The sequence below is a fragment of the Bison bison genome, unplaced genomic scaffold, assembly GCF_000754665.1.
Source record: "Bison bison bison isolate TAMUID 2011002044 unplaced genomic scaffold, Bison_UMD1.0 scf7180017848466, whole genome shotgun sequence".
Taxonomy (NCBI): Eukaryota; Metazoa; Chordata; class Mammalia; order Artiodactyla; family Bovidae; genus Bison; species Bison bison.
This window is the reverse complement of record NW_011479039.1, coordinates 931-17,027: the sequence shown is the minus strand read 5'-3', so window position 1 is coordinate 17,027 and position 16,097 is coordinate 931. Positions and strand designations below refer to the sequence as shown.

The 16,097-nt window shown below is 49.9% G+C and overlaps 1 long non-coding RNA gene across 1 annotated transcript; it reads left to right on the top strand.

Annotated features, from left to right (window-relative positions):
* Positions 1-6,451: 6,451 nt before the first annotated feature.
* On the top strand, positions 6,452-15,843 carry LOC104992430. The gene is made up of 4 exons (XR_825706.1): positions 6,452-6,602; positions 10,325-10,423; positions 13,663-13,769; positions 15,725-15,843. It is a non-coding gene; the product is annotated as an uncharacterized LOC104992430 (long non-coding RNA).
* Positions 15,844-16,097: the final 254 nt, after the last annotated feature.

Below are 16,097 nucleotides of genomic sequence, written 5' to 3'. Positions count from 1 at the left end.
CCACATTTGCTTTATTCATTAATCTGTCAACAGACATTTAGGTTAATATCGTGTCTTGGCCATTACGAATAGTACTGCTATGAACATCAGGGTATGTGTATCTTTTCAAATTAGAACTTTAATTTTTTTGTAGAAATATGTCCAGAAGTGGGATTGCTAAATCATAAGGTAGCTCTATTGTTAGTTGTTTAAGAAAACTCCACATGGCCTTCCATAGTGGCTGCACCAATTTACATTCCCAGCAACAGTGTAGGAGGGTTCCCTTTTCTCCACAGCCTCAGAGCATTGTAGATGTAGGTGATGGCCCCTGGGACTGCTGTAGGGGAGATAAGTTATTGTAGTTCGATTCTCATTTCTCTAATAATTAGTGACGTTGAGTATGTTTTCACGTACCTGCTGGCCATCTGTACGTCTTTGTGAAGAATTGTCTGTGTAGATCTTCAGGCAGTGGCTTCTTGATGACGATGGTGGTGATGATGTTGGTGGCAGCAGTGGTGTGACAACACAGTGGATGGAACATCTGACACGTTGCCAGGAGCTCTTTGGGTCCAGAGTGCACCAAGAGACCAATGAAAATTGGTGAAATTTCCATGAAAATTTGTTTATGGATTCCATGAAAATCCAAATGTGGAGGAGGAACAGAGATTGATTAAAAGCAAGAAAGAAAGAAGGATGAAACAAAGAGGAAGAAACAGGTCAAGGAACTTTCGGTGTGTCAAGAGATGAAACAGCCTGGGACCAACAGACACGACTCTCTGACCCTCGGTTTCTTCTTCAGCTGGGGGTGAGGCTGGATAAGATATTTCAGGTGGTTCTGGTTCTCTCCACCTTATGTTCTCTAGACTCTGATTCGATAAATATGAGCTGATTCACTGAGGCTTCCTTGCATTGACTGAGGGGCTCAGCTGGGCTCCAGATGCCTGACCTCCTTCCCCAGGAGCCTGTCTCCCAGGGTCTCAGGGAGCACATCCTCCATGGCTCCTCCTGTCTGCCTGCTGAGCTCCCATCCAATCATTTCCCTAAGATCCTGGAGCCCTGCAGGCTTCGTGGGATGCCCGGGGGAGCCCATATCATTTGACTTGGGCTGAGCACTGGGATGCTCCTCCTCCAGCCCCAGGGACCAGAATGGACACCCAAGGGTGACTGAGAGCGGAGGGCTTGTGTGCAGGTGTGAGAGAGGGTCAGCCGTAAACAGAGGGGAGAGAGAGACAGCACACACCTCACCCAGGCTGCCTTCACATTTCACCAGGACTCCTGCAGGAGCTTCCAGAACTGCCTTCCTGGGTTTACCTTGGGGCACTGCCCTGCCCCACTCATCTATTCCCCGCACAGGCTAGAATGACCCAGAAGAATATCAACCTTAATACAACTGCTTTCACCTCCTCCACAGCTACCCGTGACTCTGAGCACAGATGCTGAAGCCTAATTGCAGACCAAAGCAGTGTGCAGTAGCGGGGTCCCCTGAGGGCAGAACTGGAGGCCAGGCTCACTCGATCTCCAGGAGCAGGACTGAGGGGCTGGAGGATGGGAGCAGGCATGGAGGGAAAGTCCATCCAAGGCCATGTTCTGACTTGGTCACCCATCTGAGATTGCACCTGCCTGGACCTTCTGAGGTGCCTTCATGGGGTGCTTCAAACTCCTCCTCTCCCAGAAGGAGAGGGGAGCATCCTGGTGTGGCTCTTGCCCCCATGGTCCTGCTCCACAGGGCACTGACTCTCTGAGTTTCCTTGTCGGAACATGTGAGCACCTAATTGGCTCCCACGCCTGGAGCCCAAGGCAGGAAGCCAGAGACAGGGGACCTGGAAATAATCCCTGGATGTCTCCTAAGTCCCTCCCCACGTGCTGCAGGGCCCTCTCCCCACTTTTGTCCAAACCTCCCTCCGAAGACTTTCCTCAGTGCCTCTGACTCCCTCTCAGCCCGTGTTTCCCTGAGGCTTCAATCAGCCCTTCCATTCCTTCCTGAAGATCTCAGCAGTCACGGCCAGCATCTGTCTGATCCCCAAATCATGAGTTTCATTCCTTCTTTAATTCTTTGTAAGTTCCTGGGGGATTCAAATCCTGCACAGACTTCTCTTGGGTAGGGTTCCAGGCACTGGATACAGAACCATTCAGTGTCCATCCCCCGTCCCCCTGAACCCTTAGAGCTGGACCCCATTCAGCTCAATGTGCAGATGATGCAATTCCACAGTGACCCCTGTGTCAGATGAGATCCCTGTGGTTCTAAATACAGAAACTGAGTTGGCTAAGTGAGCACAGAAGAGTATGCAGTGGACAGATGCAGGCCAGGTCATAGAATGGAAAGAAGCCCCCAAACCTGCACAGTTCAGGAAGGACAGAAAGTAGGGCAGGTCCCCCTGCAGGAGCTCACAGTCTGTCCCCAGAAGGCCCCTTCCAGCAGGGAGCTTAGGTCCAAGGCCCTGGAATCTCAGTGTCAGGTTCCCAGGAGACAGAGGAGCTTAGGTCTGAGGACTATATTCTTGGACCAATAGGTCAGGCTGAAGAATAATGAAGATGAATGGTTAACAGGGATCTGAACCCTGGGGAGAGAGTCTCAGGAAGAGAGACTCCAGATTGAGTGCTTCCTGGATGCACACGTGCCCTCTTCTCAGACCAATGGAAACGACTCTCCTTACCCTATTCTGGGTCCAACATCCCACACACAACAGTAAGTGCACCGGCCACTTCCCCAGCTGGAGACAAACACGAATCACTCCCCCTGCTGCGTGTTGCAGGGAGGTCAGGGGTGAAGTGCCCCAGTGTGATGCCAGTGCTTCTCCTGCTCTGTGGGCTCCTTTCCCAGTACTCTGCATGTATGTTATACATGTGCAGCAACAGGGAGGTGCAGTAACCCCAGGACCTCAGGAGCACTGCTCCCCTGATACCGACCTTCACTGGGATCCCACTTCATGTCCGTCTTTCCTGCAGGGAAATTCACCCCTGTGGAGCCTGGGCTGGGCAATTGCTGTGTCAGCACTGTCACCTGGGTCCTAATCAAGACCCACTGCTGATCTGAGAGCAGATGCTTGTCACCCCAACAGAGAACAGGAGGAAGCTGGGCCCAGGGTCCAGGAGTGTGGCCACAGCCCCCACCTGGAAGGGCCATCCTGGGTGGGGCCTCCGGGAGCTGGAGCCTCTTCCCTGGATCCATGTTGAGCTGATTGGTCAGGAGGATGCAGGGTGTCCTGTTTCAGGAGGAAGTGAAGCAAGCATGTGGTGTTTCTGTAACACAGCTCATCCTGGGCCCAGGGTGGTGGACCCACCTCCTTGGAGCCCAACCACGGAGCTGTCTGTTGCCACTTGCTGTGCATCCCAATGTGGGGAGAGGTGGGCAGAGGTCTGTCCTGCCACCCAGGATCTGAGTCCTTTCTGGCAGGGCCTGTTTTGGGGGCTTCTAGCTCCTCGCTTGGCCCTGAGTTTGCTGGTTTTAAGCTGCAGCTCCTAGTTCTCACAAATGCCTTGAATTTCACAGAGCTGCCTTCATACCAAGTGGCACACAGTCTCCAGCTGCCCTGTTCCCAGGGCTTAGACCTAAGAGAACAGGGGTGGGGCTTAGACCTAAGAGAACAGGGGTGTCTTGAGTCTGCAGGGTCCATACTTAGAATCCACGGGTTTTCTCAGGAAGTTGTGCTGCTGACACAGAATATCTAACAACTGGTTACACTCAGATGCCTGTGGAGCTGGTCTGGACCCAGCCTCTGCAACAAGGACAGTTGGTGAGGAGCACCTTGTACTGTCCCAGTGAGGCTCTCAAGCCACCTGTGGTGTTGCCCGTCACCCTGCATATGGCCCCACACTGCTCAGCCACCCCTGCTTAGCTCCTGTGCTTCTGAAGGATGTTGAAGCCAGTCTTGACTTTAAAGTACCTTTTTCAAAAGAAACCTTTTGGGACTTCCCTGGTGGTCCAGTGGTAAAGAAGCTGCCTGCCAATGCAGGGGACATGGGTTTGATCCCTGGTCCGGGAAGATCCAACATGCTGGGAGCAACTAAGCCCGTTCACCGCAACCACTGAGCCCACTCCCTAGAGCCCGTGCTCTGCAAAAAGAGAAGCCACTGCAATGAGAAGCCCGTGTACTCAACGAAGAGTAGTGCACTCGCTGAAACTAGAGAAAGCAGCCCCTGCCCGCACAGCAGTGAAGACCCAGGGCAGTCAAATAAACAAACAAGGACACTGTTTCCCTAGTTACCTAAGGTAAAGCCTCCTGAGCCCCACTATCTACTGCCACCTTTGTTAGAAATGCACGTGGGCACAGACTCCAACAGGTAAGGTCCCTACAGGGCCGAGGTTCTGTATTTCCTGTCCCGTGCTAACCCCCACCTGCCCCCTCCTGCATTCCCTCAGCCCCACTCTCCCTGAACCAGGAGGAGGCTGCCCACAGAACAGCAGGGCCAACCCAGGCTCCAGGCCCCTTCCCTGGCCTTGGCCTTGCCTCCAGGGCTCTGTGGTGGATGGGGTGCCCCGTGGTCAGCAGCTGGCTCTCCTCCTCTGGATGGAAGCCCTGGAGCTCTAGAGCAACCTGTACCGCATGGGCCAGAGCAAGGTCTTCTTCCGGGCTGGCTTGCTGGCCCACTTGGAGGAGGAGTGGGACCTGAAGATCACAGATGTCATCATGGGCTTCCAGGCCTGCTGCAGGGGCTACCTGGCCAGGAGGTGAGTCCCGGGACACCCAAGCCACCCAGCCTGATCCTGGCTTGGGGTCCCTAGTTATCCTGTGGTGGAGGGCACTTAGGGAGTGGGGCCTGGGCACCCTCATGCTGGCAGTTTTCCCCTAGGGAGGCCCACATGGCTTTCCCTGCCCCTGAATTCTGCCTGAGGTTTAAAGTAAGCAGGCGGGAGGGATGACTTTGCTTGGATTTTCCCTCCAGGAAAGCTCCTGCCTCCCACTGTTCCCTGCTGTGTCCCTTCTGTAGTGGTGACGCCCAGAGCTGGCTGTCCTCAGAGGACCCAAAGCTCTGGAAAGGAGGCATCCTCGATTCCCAGCAGCTCCAGTAAGCTCAGGAGCAGACTTGTGTGGGTCAGTGGGCAGGGCAGCGGCCTGTTTGCCCCTTGACTCCTCTGTGTCTGGGGTCTGGGGCTTCTGTCTTGTCCTGAGCCCTGAACTCTGGGACAGAATGTCAAATGGATGTTTGCAGGATGTGAGCTGCTGACACTCTCCCACCAAACACAAGTCCCTGAATTCCTGGAAGAGTACCCCACCTCTCTCATCCTCCTAGCTCCCTTACCTGCAAAATGCAACAGATACATAAAAGTTGGCTTTAAGAGCAAACTATGGTTGGCTATCCTCATGGAATAATTTCCTGTCCCTCCCTCAAACATTTCCTGGGGTGAAGCAGCCCTGAGGGAAGGGCAGGCGGGCCTCCATGGGGCATCCAGGTCCACTGCAGTCACTTCTGCTTGAGGCAAACCGAGAAGTTCACCAGCAATCCAGCTACAGGACTCGCAGACTGTGGGAACTTGACCTCCATTTCTTCATCTGTGAAATGGAGCCAGCACTCCTAGAGCTGATGTGAGATTCAACAGGAAAGGCATGGATAGTGCAAGCACAGTGCCTGCCACATGCTCAGCCCCCATCCACAGAGGCTCTTTGCTGAGGAACCAAGCAGGACATAGGGCCAGCTCTCCGTTGCAGACTTCTCTGAGTCGCCAGGACACTGGTTTTCTGATAAAAGTCTTCCATTTGGAGAGAAAAAAATCTGTTGTCAGGTGGAGATGAGCCAAGGTAGCAAAGGGCAGCGTGCTCTCAGCCCTTCCCACGAACTTCTGCATCCACCTTATGGCAGTGACCACCAAGGCTGGGCCTCCTCCTGTGGGCCCCCGGAACTAAAGGCGTGAGTTCCGTCCCTGCCAGCAGGGCTAAGTAGAGGGATCTGATCATAATGGGTGGAGGTGGGGCTTAGAGTGGCTGAGGGGTGATGTGAGGTCCCTCTTCCAGGTACCGTGGGCATAGAGCAGGAAACAGTGGGCTCTGCAGGCGAGGTCACAGAGGGCTTCTCAGAGGAGGTGATGCCAGATTCGGGCTTTGCAGGAAGATTTGTCCCGGTTGGGTGCAGCAGGTGTCCCTGGCAGAAGAACTTGTGTGAGCAAATCCTGGAAGCCACATGAGCGTGGCCCTCCACAGCAGAGTGTGACCAGTATGCACTGAGCAACTGGTGTGTTCTGGACAGTACCACGTGCTGGTGGCACAAGATGAACAAAGCAGGCAGGCTGGTGAGTGTGGGGTTGGTGAGTGAGAAGATGGAATTATGGAGGAGTGATTTGCCAAGGGACTCACGCTGTGTTGGTGGCAAGTCTTCCTTCAAGGAGCCTGAGGCCGGGTGGACTGTGTCAAGAAGGAAGGCGTGGATGTCAGGACTGGACTTGTTTGACTAGGGTGTCAGCAGGAGGGGGAATAGCCCAGGGTGGGGCCTGGTGGGCAGGATGTTTGCTTAAATTGAGAACTCAGAAATAAGGGTTTTGCCTTTCACTTTTGCTTCCCAGAGTATATCTGGGCCCAGAGGGTGTATGTGGTCATTGCAGAGACGCACAGCTTGTGGCTGCATCTGCACAGATGTGAACAACTGGATCTTGTTCACACTTGGATAGAGGATGGTTCCTGAGTAAGCAGGTGAGTAAGACCCCACCCATCCCATCTTCCCACCCTCAGGACGACTGTCTGAGAAAAGGATGACTATCACTAATTGACAGAAGAAGGAATGGAAGCTCAGAGGGTGAGGTCAGCAGGTTAAGCAGGGGCAGAGCCTGGATGTGGAGGCAGGTGTGTCTGAGGGCTTCCTCCCAGCCGAGGGACCCTAAACAGAGCAGAGGGAGGGCCACACCTGCTCAGGTGGGCTCAGCTCAGGATGTGGACTCCTGACACATAAGCAGCGACCCCAGAAGGAAGGTGTATGTTCCGCATACTCAGCCATTTAGGAAATTAAAGGAAGCAGACGGGGTGGAGGAGGACAAGGAGTCAGAGCCTCTCCTCCTATGACCTGGCCACCTTGAAGCTGTCCCGAGGGTGCTAGGCTAGGGCTGATGGAGGAAACGGGATTTTTTTCAGATACAAGGAATCAAGGTTTGTTGAAAAACCCTGCCTCTGAGTGCCAGGCTCAATGCCAGGCCCTTAGGGACACTTGGCCTGGAGACGGACCAGACACCAAGCGGGGAGTCGAAGGGCGTTGGCTTCCTGTGTTTGCCAAGCCCTCTACTCTGTGGGTGATGGGTGGTCCTGTGTGGGGAAGGTGGCCCTGCTGGAAGAAGTGAGAAGGGCTCACTGCACAAGGTTCATATACATCCCGATGTTGTAGTATTAAGATAAAAAGCCAAACTCTACAGACATCAGTATAATAGCCTTTTCTAAATCCAACTTGAACATCTGAGAGTTCATGGTTCACATACTGTTGAAGCCTGGCTTGGAGAATTTTGAACATCATTTTGCTAGCATGTGAGATGAGTGCAATTGTGCGGTAGTTTGAGCATTCTTTGGCATTGCCTTTCTTTCTGACTGGAATGAAAACTGACCTTTTCCAGTCCTGTGGCCGCTGCTGAGTTTCTTTCAGTCCCTTCAGTTTTTTCTCTCTGGTGTACGTTGGGTCCTTTTGACTGATTGATTAGGATCTTTGGTTTCTTCTCCATTCTCTTCCTCTCTCTCCCTCTTCTCCCCTCCCTCCCTTTCTAATTTTAACAGGGGGAACTGGGGTTGTGCTGTGTCATTGAGAAGCTGCTTGTTTCATGTCCCCATAAGGGGTCCATCCCACATATTTTAGCCAGGCTGTGCCCAGGAGGGCGAATGGTGCCCAGAGGCCCTGGACAGGAGGAGCAGCAGAGAAGAGACAGGGCCCCTGATGATGCGGGAGGGTTCTCAGACCTGGAGAAACTGAGCAAAAAGAGACCATGACCAGGAATGTACCACCTTCGAGAGGAGCTGGAGAGCAACTGGGGGAAGGTGGCAGAGGGAGGATTGGAGCTGGGCCTCCAGGGACAAGTACCCCGTCATGCGGTGAGGCCAGTGGGGAAGCACATGTTGTGGGGAGGGGCAGCCTGTGCCAAATGAGGTGCCAGTCTCGTGCAGCAGGCCCTGTGGAGACAGAGAATGCGAGGAAGACAGGAGCTGGGGCAGTCGGGAGGTCCGGGTGCTCAGCCAGGGACTTTCTTAGCGCCCCTTTCCCTTCCCAGGGAGGGTGACTGCAGGCACAGGAGGGAGATGGTTGGGGAGAATCTGTCTGCCCACAAGGAGGGAAGGCATGCATGACTGGCCATGCAGCTGGGCAGGCACAGGCTTCTCCAGGGTCCTCCCCTCTCCCACCAACAGCCTTTCCAGAAAGGGACCAATCAGAGGCTCACAGAGGAGGACGCCCTGGATAGGAATCCAGCAGAGGAAGCACTATCAGCATCCACACCCATCTGAGGCCCCAGACAAGGGTCAGGAAGGGGCCAAGAATGGGAGGGAAGGATGGAAGTATGAGTCCAGTGTTCAACGCATTTACAGTTGTTTGTCATCATCCAGGAGCCGGCCTTTCTGTCTGAGCCCTCCTCTTCTTTCTACTTGACTCTGTTCTCATGTTTCATGATTTCAATAGGCTGACCTGCCTCCTGAGGCCCTGCCGCTTTTGGGCAGAGGAGGAGGCAGGGCACCAGCCAGCTCTCCTCTTCCATGTACTTGAAGGAGGGCCTGCCTTTGTGAATTCTCTTCCATCCACATGACGGTGCCTCCAGGCTTTGACACAAGGCACACTCCCTAAAAACAAGCTGATGGTTACTCTTCCTGAGGGAGAGCTGTGAACATTGCAGAGGAAGGTGCAGAAAGAAAGATTCTAGGTTCGGAGCGTGGGTGAGGGGATTTGGGGGAAGCTCTAAGGAAATGGGGCTGCTCTCGATTGGGAGCTGCAGAGAATGGGAGGCAGCACTACCAATGGGCTCTCAGTACCTCATCTATGGAGAGGGGAGAGCAGAGCAAGGCTGAAGGTGTGATTGGTAAGAAGGAGCAGTCCTGCTTTTCAGCCAGGGGAGGGGGCGTGGTGTTGGGGGGCGAGGTGACGGGTGTTTGCTGTCTCCTTCGCTTCTGCTCTCAGGGTGACCCTGTGTGAGGCTGGAGTCCTGTGAGAGCCTTTACATCCAATGGGAGAAGAGCAGCACCCTGTTGTGATCACAAGCCAGCCTCTGGATGTCAGGGGTTCTTTCTGTCTCAATCCTTTATAAACATTCGTGTAAATAAACAGAAAGGAATATACCTATAGACTTCAAGCCTCCTCTTATTATTAAATTCAATTACAACAAAATACTTCCCATTTCATTTACTCTTCTTTGCACCATATAAACAAAAGAAAGAGACCAGCTCAGTTGTGTCCAACTCTTTGCAGCCTCATGGACTGTAGCCCTCCCAGCTCCTCTGTCCATAGGATTTCCCAGGCAAGAATACTGGAGTGGGCAAGCATTTCTTTCTCCAGGGGATCCTCCCTGCCCAGGCATCGATCCCATATCTCTTTCATCTTCCGTCTCTGCATAACCACTAGCATTCTTTTTAACCTTTATGTCTCTCTTTTTGGCTACATTTTTCTAAAGTCCTCTCCTTTGAATATTATTATGAACTCATGGCCATTCACAGACTGAGCCTGTCTCATTGAAACATTCATAGGAATCATTATCTTTTATTGTTATTAGTATATGTGGGTGCCCCCTAATGACCACTTCTCTGATCATCTTCAAGAGCATCCTTGTCTTTAAAGGAGCAGAGATGCCATTCTCTGGAATTCACCTCCCCTACAAGGGGTCTTCCTTCCTTTGAGTGGACGGAAGTCCATGGGTGTACATGTAGGTGGGCAAGATGCTGCCAGACAATATCTCTTTAAGGTCACAGTTCACTCTCATTATTCTGGTTTAACCCTGTTTTCATGCCTACTTTTCTAGAGAACTACGTTTCATCAACATGACATGTCTCCTACACTGACAGTTCTCACAGCAGGAGTCACACATTTCTTGTTGGCATTTAATTCAGCTTCTTCCATCATCTTTAAGGTGGTGGCACTAGAAACCACCGCATTCTTTGGGTTACTGACTGCTATAAAGTGACTGCTGCTGTCTTAGAGTTAAAACAATCCAGTCCTAAGTCATATGGTTAGAACAGATCAATTTGTACAGAGGGTTCTGCTCATTCCCTCCCAAGGAAAACCTTCTTCTTTAGATAGTTAATCAGTGTCTTTCAATGCTATTACTACATTGGGAGCTGCAATAGTGTGAGAATGTGTGCCCAGGAGACAGGAACCTGGACTTGGAGTCTGGCTCTAGCACTAGCTGTGTGCTTTGAGTACATTGCTTCACCTCTCTGAGCTTCAGTTTCCTTTCTTACAGGATCATTGTGAGAACTAAAAGGAAGTGAATTCATACCAAGCAGTTGGGAAGGTGCCTGGTGCCAAGTGGGAAGTCACCAACCACAATAGCTAATAAGTGGTAAGTATTGCATTTTGGTTTTTCTTGACTTAAATTTGATAGTATTTATTTACTTATTAGGAAAAATAAGGGTTTCACTTATTTTTACACTTTCTATTATACCTTTCCCCTTCTTCGCATTTTATCATTATTCCACTAATTGTGTATCCTCTGTTACAAAGCTTTGTACTTGGAAGCACTTTATTTACATCTTTGTTTCTTATGCTCTCGACTAGACCTACTATTTCTTGATTCCCAGCTTTATAAACTGAGATATTAATCTTCCTCCTCCCTTCAGTACTTTGGCTCCCAAGTTCTAGAAGTGTATTTTGATTTTTATATTAACAAGTACATTTACTTCACATATTTATATACTCTTTCATTTTAAAAGATAAAGGTTATTTTAGTAAGATAAAGGTTATTTTATAATGACTATAAATGAAATAAAACTAAGATTTTTGAATCACTAATAAACCTGTGAGTTAATACACCTGTGAGTTATAATACACCTGTGAGTTATATCATATTATATATATTAATATTACTTCAGTTTTACACCTGTCTCCAAAGGACTTGGATATAGATATATTTACTTAAGATTTTTTTAAAATCAAACAAAAGAGTTTACATTTTTTTGTGATATTTTAATACAGTTTTTAAGAGCTAACTTGTACCATATAGCTGTACATGCTTCTCAGCAGTGCAGTTCAATTCAGTTGCTCAGTCGTGTCCGACTCTTTTCGACCCCATGAATTGCAGCACGCCAGGACTCCCTGTCCATCACCAGCTCCCAGAGCCTACCCAAACTCATGTCCTTTGAGTCAGTGATGCCATCCAACCATCTCATCCTCTGTCGTCCCCTTCTCCTCCTGAGCTTTAGTTTTTCCTGATGTTTCTAACTGGCTTCATTTTCACCCCTTTCTTTCCAACTGTGCCTCATGTGATACCGTGTCCCCTGTCCCCACAGACTCTGGACTTCTTATCCCATTCTGGACTGCTTTCTCTCTAGGTTTGCTGCGCACCCAGCTGGAATCCTTGGATTCCCTTCCCACGGGGTTGATGTTCCTGACTCCTGGATCCCACATCTATCTCTCTTGTGGGTATCCTTTACCTTCCTCCATAATTAAACAAACACGTCATCTATTTTTTTTCCTGCATCTCATTTTCAAGTTACTTTCTGAAAGTCTGGTGAAGGGTGAAGGCTGCTGTGAATGTGGGATGGGACATGGAGGAGGTGGGCTTGTCCCCTGCTCTCCCCTCGGCCTCCCTCTCATCTTGCTCCCTCTGGGGCTCTGCCCAGCAGACCGTTCTTCTCTCCTGTCAACACGATCCCTGTTTCTCTCCCTCTACTGCACTCCTCTTTACTCAGCTATCACTTCTCCATCCAGTGAGTCTTCAGACATTTGTTGAAGATTCTGGTCTCCTGTTGCTCCCATGCTTGTTTTTATTAGCAGCAGAGGGAGGAGAGGAAGGCTATGGGTTCTTCAGCTCATGAGTGGGGTGGAACCAGTGTACCAAGGGCAAGCCTTCTGAACTTAGGTAAGTCAGCTAACATCTATATGTCAGCTTCCTTATTTGTAAATGAGGATACAATGGTACACATCTCAAAAGCTAATGGAAGGACATATGAGGTACCATTGGTAAAGTTTCAGAGCCGATACCAATGCAGAGCAATGATCACAAACACCACTTGCTCTTATCAGTGAAAGTTGCTCAGTCATGTCCAACTCTTCGTGATCCCTTGGATTACACAGTCCATGGAATCCTCCAGGCCAGAATACTGGAGTGGGTAGCCGTTCCCTTCTCCAGGGGATCTTCCCAACCCAGGGATCGAACCCACGTCTCCTGAATGGCAGGTGGATTCTTTACCAACTGAGCCACAAGGGAAGCCCAAGTGAAGCTGTTTCCACTCGATTCTGAACCGGGGACCTTTTGCGTGTTAGGTGAACATGATAACCACTACACTACAGAAACCAGGCACTCTTATCAGTAGATGGTATTATACCTATATATACCTTTACCATCATTTCAGTCAAGTCTCAGGAGGAGTAGTTGACAGAAGCTCTTTTGCTTTCTTAAAAAGAGTAGCTAAACATCAACACTTGCTTTCCTTCTTCATCTCCCATGGCAAGGTTATCACATTCAGAACCAAAATAAATGATTTAATTATAAAGATCTGATTTTTTAAAAGAAAGACCACTGAGAATGGGTATATCTGAAAGGATGGACACCCTCATATATTATAAGTGTGAACATAAATTGCTACAGTTTCTTTGCATGGCATGGTGGCTCTAGGTATGGAAATTTTTTAGGTGTTGATGCCATCTGATCTTAATTCTACTTCTAGATATAGCTTAAGGATACAGTCTCAGATGTAGGTGAAGTTTTACACAAGGAGAGTATTCTTTGCACTATTATTTACATAAAGGATTAGAAACTACATCAAGTCCAATATTCAGGAGGGGAAAGCAAGGAGGACAGAACAGCTGCAGGGGTCTCAGCCACTCAGAGCAGGGATACAGGAATTGGGGCAGGGCTTGTGGGACTCCAGGCCCTTGTGGGGAAAAAGGCTCTTGCAGAAGCAAGGAAGACCTGGGCTATGGGAGCCGTATCACCAGGAACTTTATCAAGGAGAGACTTGATAGGGAGCAAGACATCATTTTGGAAGGAAGAGTCATTTAGCAATGAACATATATCCACAAATAAATCTTTTTGTATATATAGGGAGTAGAGCATAGTCATCACACACATGTGATTTGCACCAGAAAGACTCAGGGTCTAGTCCAGACCCTGGCACCAGCGTGACAATTTGGACTCAGCTAAGTTTGAGTGAGTTTCAGGAGCCTGCATGTTAAGGACACTGGATCAATGATATCATTAATATTAGTTATTACCAATTCAAAAACACAGGTGTCCCAACCTCACCTCATTTCCAGAGTATCACCTCCTATCTGTTCTTCTAGTCTCTGGCTTTATTGTTCCTATAACTTCGCAGATAGCAGTCTCCTGTCTGATTACCTTCTCCTTGTGCCCCAACAGGAGAGCAGGACTCTGACTTGGCCTGGAAGGAGCTGTAGGAGGTGAATGACTTTTCTTAACTAACAACCAGCAGAGCCCAGGAGACAGAGAACCGCACTGGGCTAAGTTCCTGGAGGCACTGGTGGCCGTCCCGGGGGAACCCACCAGAGAACTTGTCCCTCGCTGCTCCCTGCAGCCTCTGCTCCTCACAGTGGAGCTCACAGTCTTTTTCTCTCCCCAAGGGTGAGGTCACACCTCCTTCCAGCCTGATGCAGATAAGGATCTGAAGGGAGATATCTGAGAGCCCCTGCTGCCACCATGAGCTCAGAAAACTTCGGACACTGCTCAGGTAGTCAGCTCTTTCTTCTCTGGAAGGTTCCTACTTGTGACCCAGAATTGAAGGTGGTATTTCCAGGCTGAGTTAAACTACAGAGGAATCAAGAACCATGAAGAGGATGGATAAACATCCTTGAGCTTCCAAGAGAGACCAGGAGATCCCCTCACCCTGGGGTCTGCCCACAGCCTCCTTCCCAGCTCTCTCCTCAGGGAGCCATGACCAAGGTGTTGACTTCCTGCCTCTTCCCCCACCAAGCAAGTGACTCAGGACGGAGGCCAGGAGACCACACGCGGAGCATGGACCGCAGATGGCAGTCCCCAAGGCCAGGCAGGCCTGGGAGAGGAGGTCCTCCAGCATCACTGGACTTCTCCTGCTCTCTCCCTTGGCCCAAACCTCCTCCTGCTCTCAGACCTTAGGGCATCACCACAGAAGCTGTTTCCTCCAGCTCTTCCCAGCCACCAGCCCAGCCTCTCTGCAAGGGTCAGTGGACCCTGCTCTGAACCCTTGTCTGGCTTTTGCCGCCTCCCACCTGAAGGGAAGGGGTGATGAGGATCACATCTGGCTCCACCCCTCCTCCACCTGGTGGATCCCCTCCACTGCCCATCCTAGAGTCTGTGGTCAGAAGCAGGAATCCTCTCACATGGTAGTTTTATTCAATGGCATGTGGTCCTAAAGTCTTTTTTAAAATTAGGTAACATGAGTTTGTATTGTTTTCTAAGTTTCGTGTGTACAACATTATATTTCTACTTCTATATATGCTACTGCATGCTCACCACCAATAATGAGTTGCAAAGAATCCCCATTGTGTGCTACAGAGTAGAATGAACAAATAACAGGAGTTTTAAATGTAAGGAGGATTCAAAGTCATGTCCAAAAGTGTCTGACACTTGACTTTGGATTCAACCTCAGAGCTTTTAGCTCTGTGGCCTTGGGCTGTCCATTGTCCTGTCTGAGTTTCACTTGCCTCTTCTGTGAGATAAGGATAATGCCTCTTTGTGTGGATTTACCAAGAAATACACTTGATATCAAATCCCAGCCCACACACACATATATAGCCTGGCCACCAATATCTTACCTACAATTCCATAACCTCCAGATCTCTGAAATCACTCAGGGATTTTGATAACTCATTGAGGAGTAGTCTTACCCTGTAGTGATCTGAGGCTATTTGTAGTCATTACATTCTTTATCGCATTTAACGTGAGTATTCAATTGTTTCACAGCCAAAACATGAAAGCATTCATTTATAGGATGCTGCCCATCTATTTTGGAAGGGGTAACTAACAAATCACACTTGCTGCTTCTTCTCTTTATGTGTGTGTGTTCAGTTGCTCAGTCATGTCCAACTCTTTGTAACCCCATGGACTGCAGCCTGCCAGCCTCCTCTATCCATGGGATTCTCCAAACAAGAATATTGGCGTGGCTTGCCATGCCCTCCTTCAAGGGATCTTCCTGACTCAGGGATCAAAACCGCCTCTCTTACATCTCCTGCATTGGCGGGCAATTCTTTACCACTAGAAGAACTCCCTGGCAATCCCACCTATGGCCTCAATTTACCTGGGAATCCCCCATAGGACCTAATTTCACCTAACCTCCTTACAATCCCTATCTTCAGAAAGGTCACAAGGGGTTAACTTGAACACAAATGGGGGGGGGAGGGGGACAGTCCATCCATAACCCTAGGTGACCTCACCAAGAGCACCCCAGGTGATTGCTGCTCAGCAAGATGAATTTTAACTATTTTATACTCAATAACCCTACTTTCTCGCATTGGAGAAGGAAATGGCAACCCACTCCAGTGTTCTTGCCTGGAGAATCCCAGGGATGGGGGAGCCTGGTGGGCTGCCGTCTATGGGGTCACACAGAGTCGGACACGACTGAAGTGACTTAGCAGTAGCAGTAGCACTCAATAACATTTATGTCCCACCACTAATTTTTCTTATCTTATTCCCTTTTCTTTCATCTAGATATTGAGATCTTTTTTGAGGATGTCGTTGAATGTCTCTGGGACACACTGAGCAGAGAGGAACTGCTACTCCTGCTGAATGAATTCCTGGAGAGAATTAAGGCTGCGGCCAGTTTGTCCAGGTAACCGGCACAGGTGCACCAGGAAGGTCACCCACGTCCCCCAGCACCAGGCCAGCTTCCTCCTGGAGTAACGCCTCCTCCAGGCAGGACCCTACTGTTGGGGCCAGGGGTGTTCCTTCCCAAGATCCCATCAGGAATGTTTCCTCCATGTCATTTGCTGACAGTGAATGATCGTGGGTTGAGAAGAGAGGAAACCTGCAAAGGAAGGCGCAGGTTATGTGACCTTGGACAAGTTACTGAACTACTCTCTGC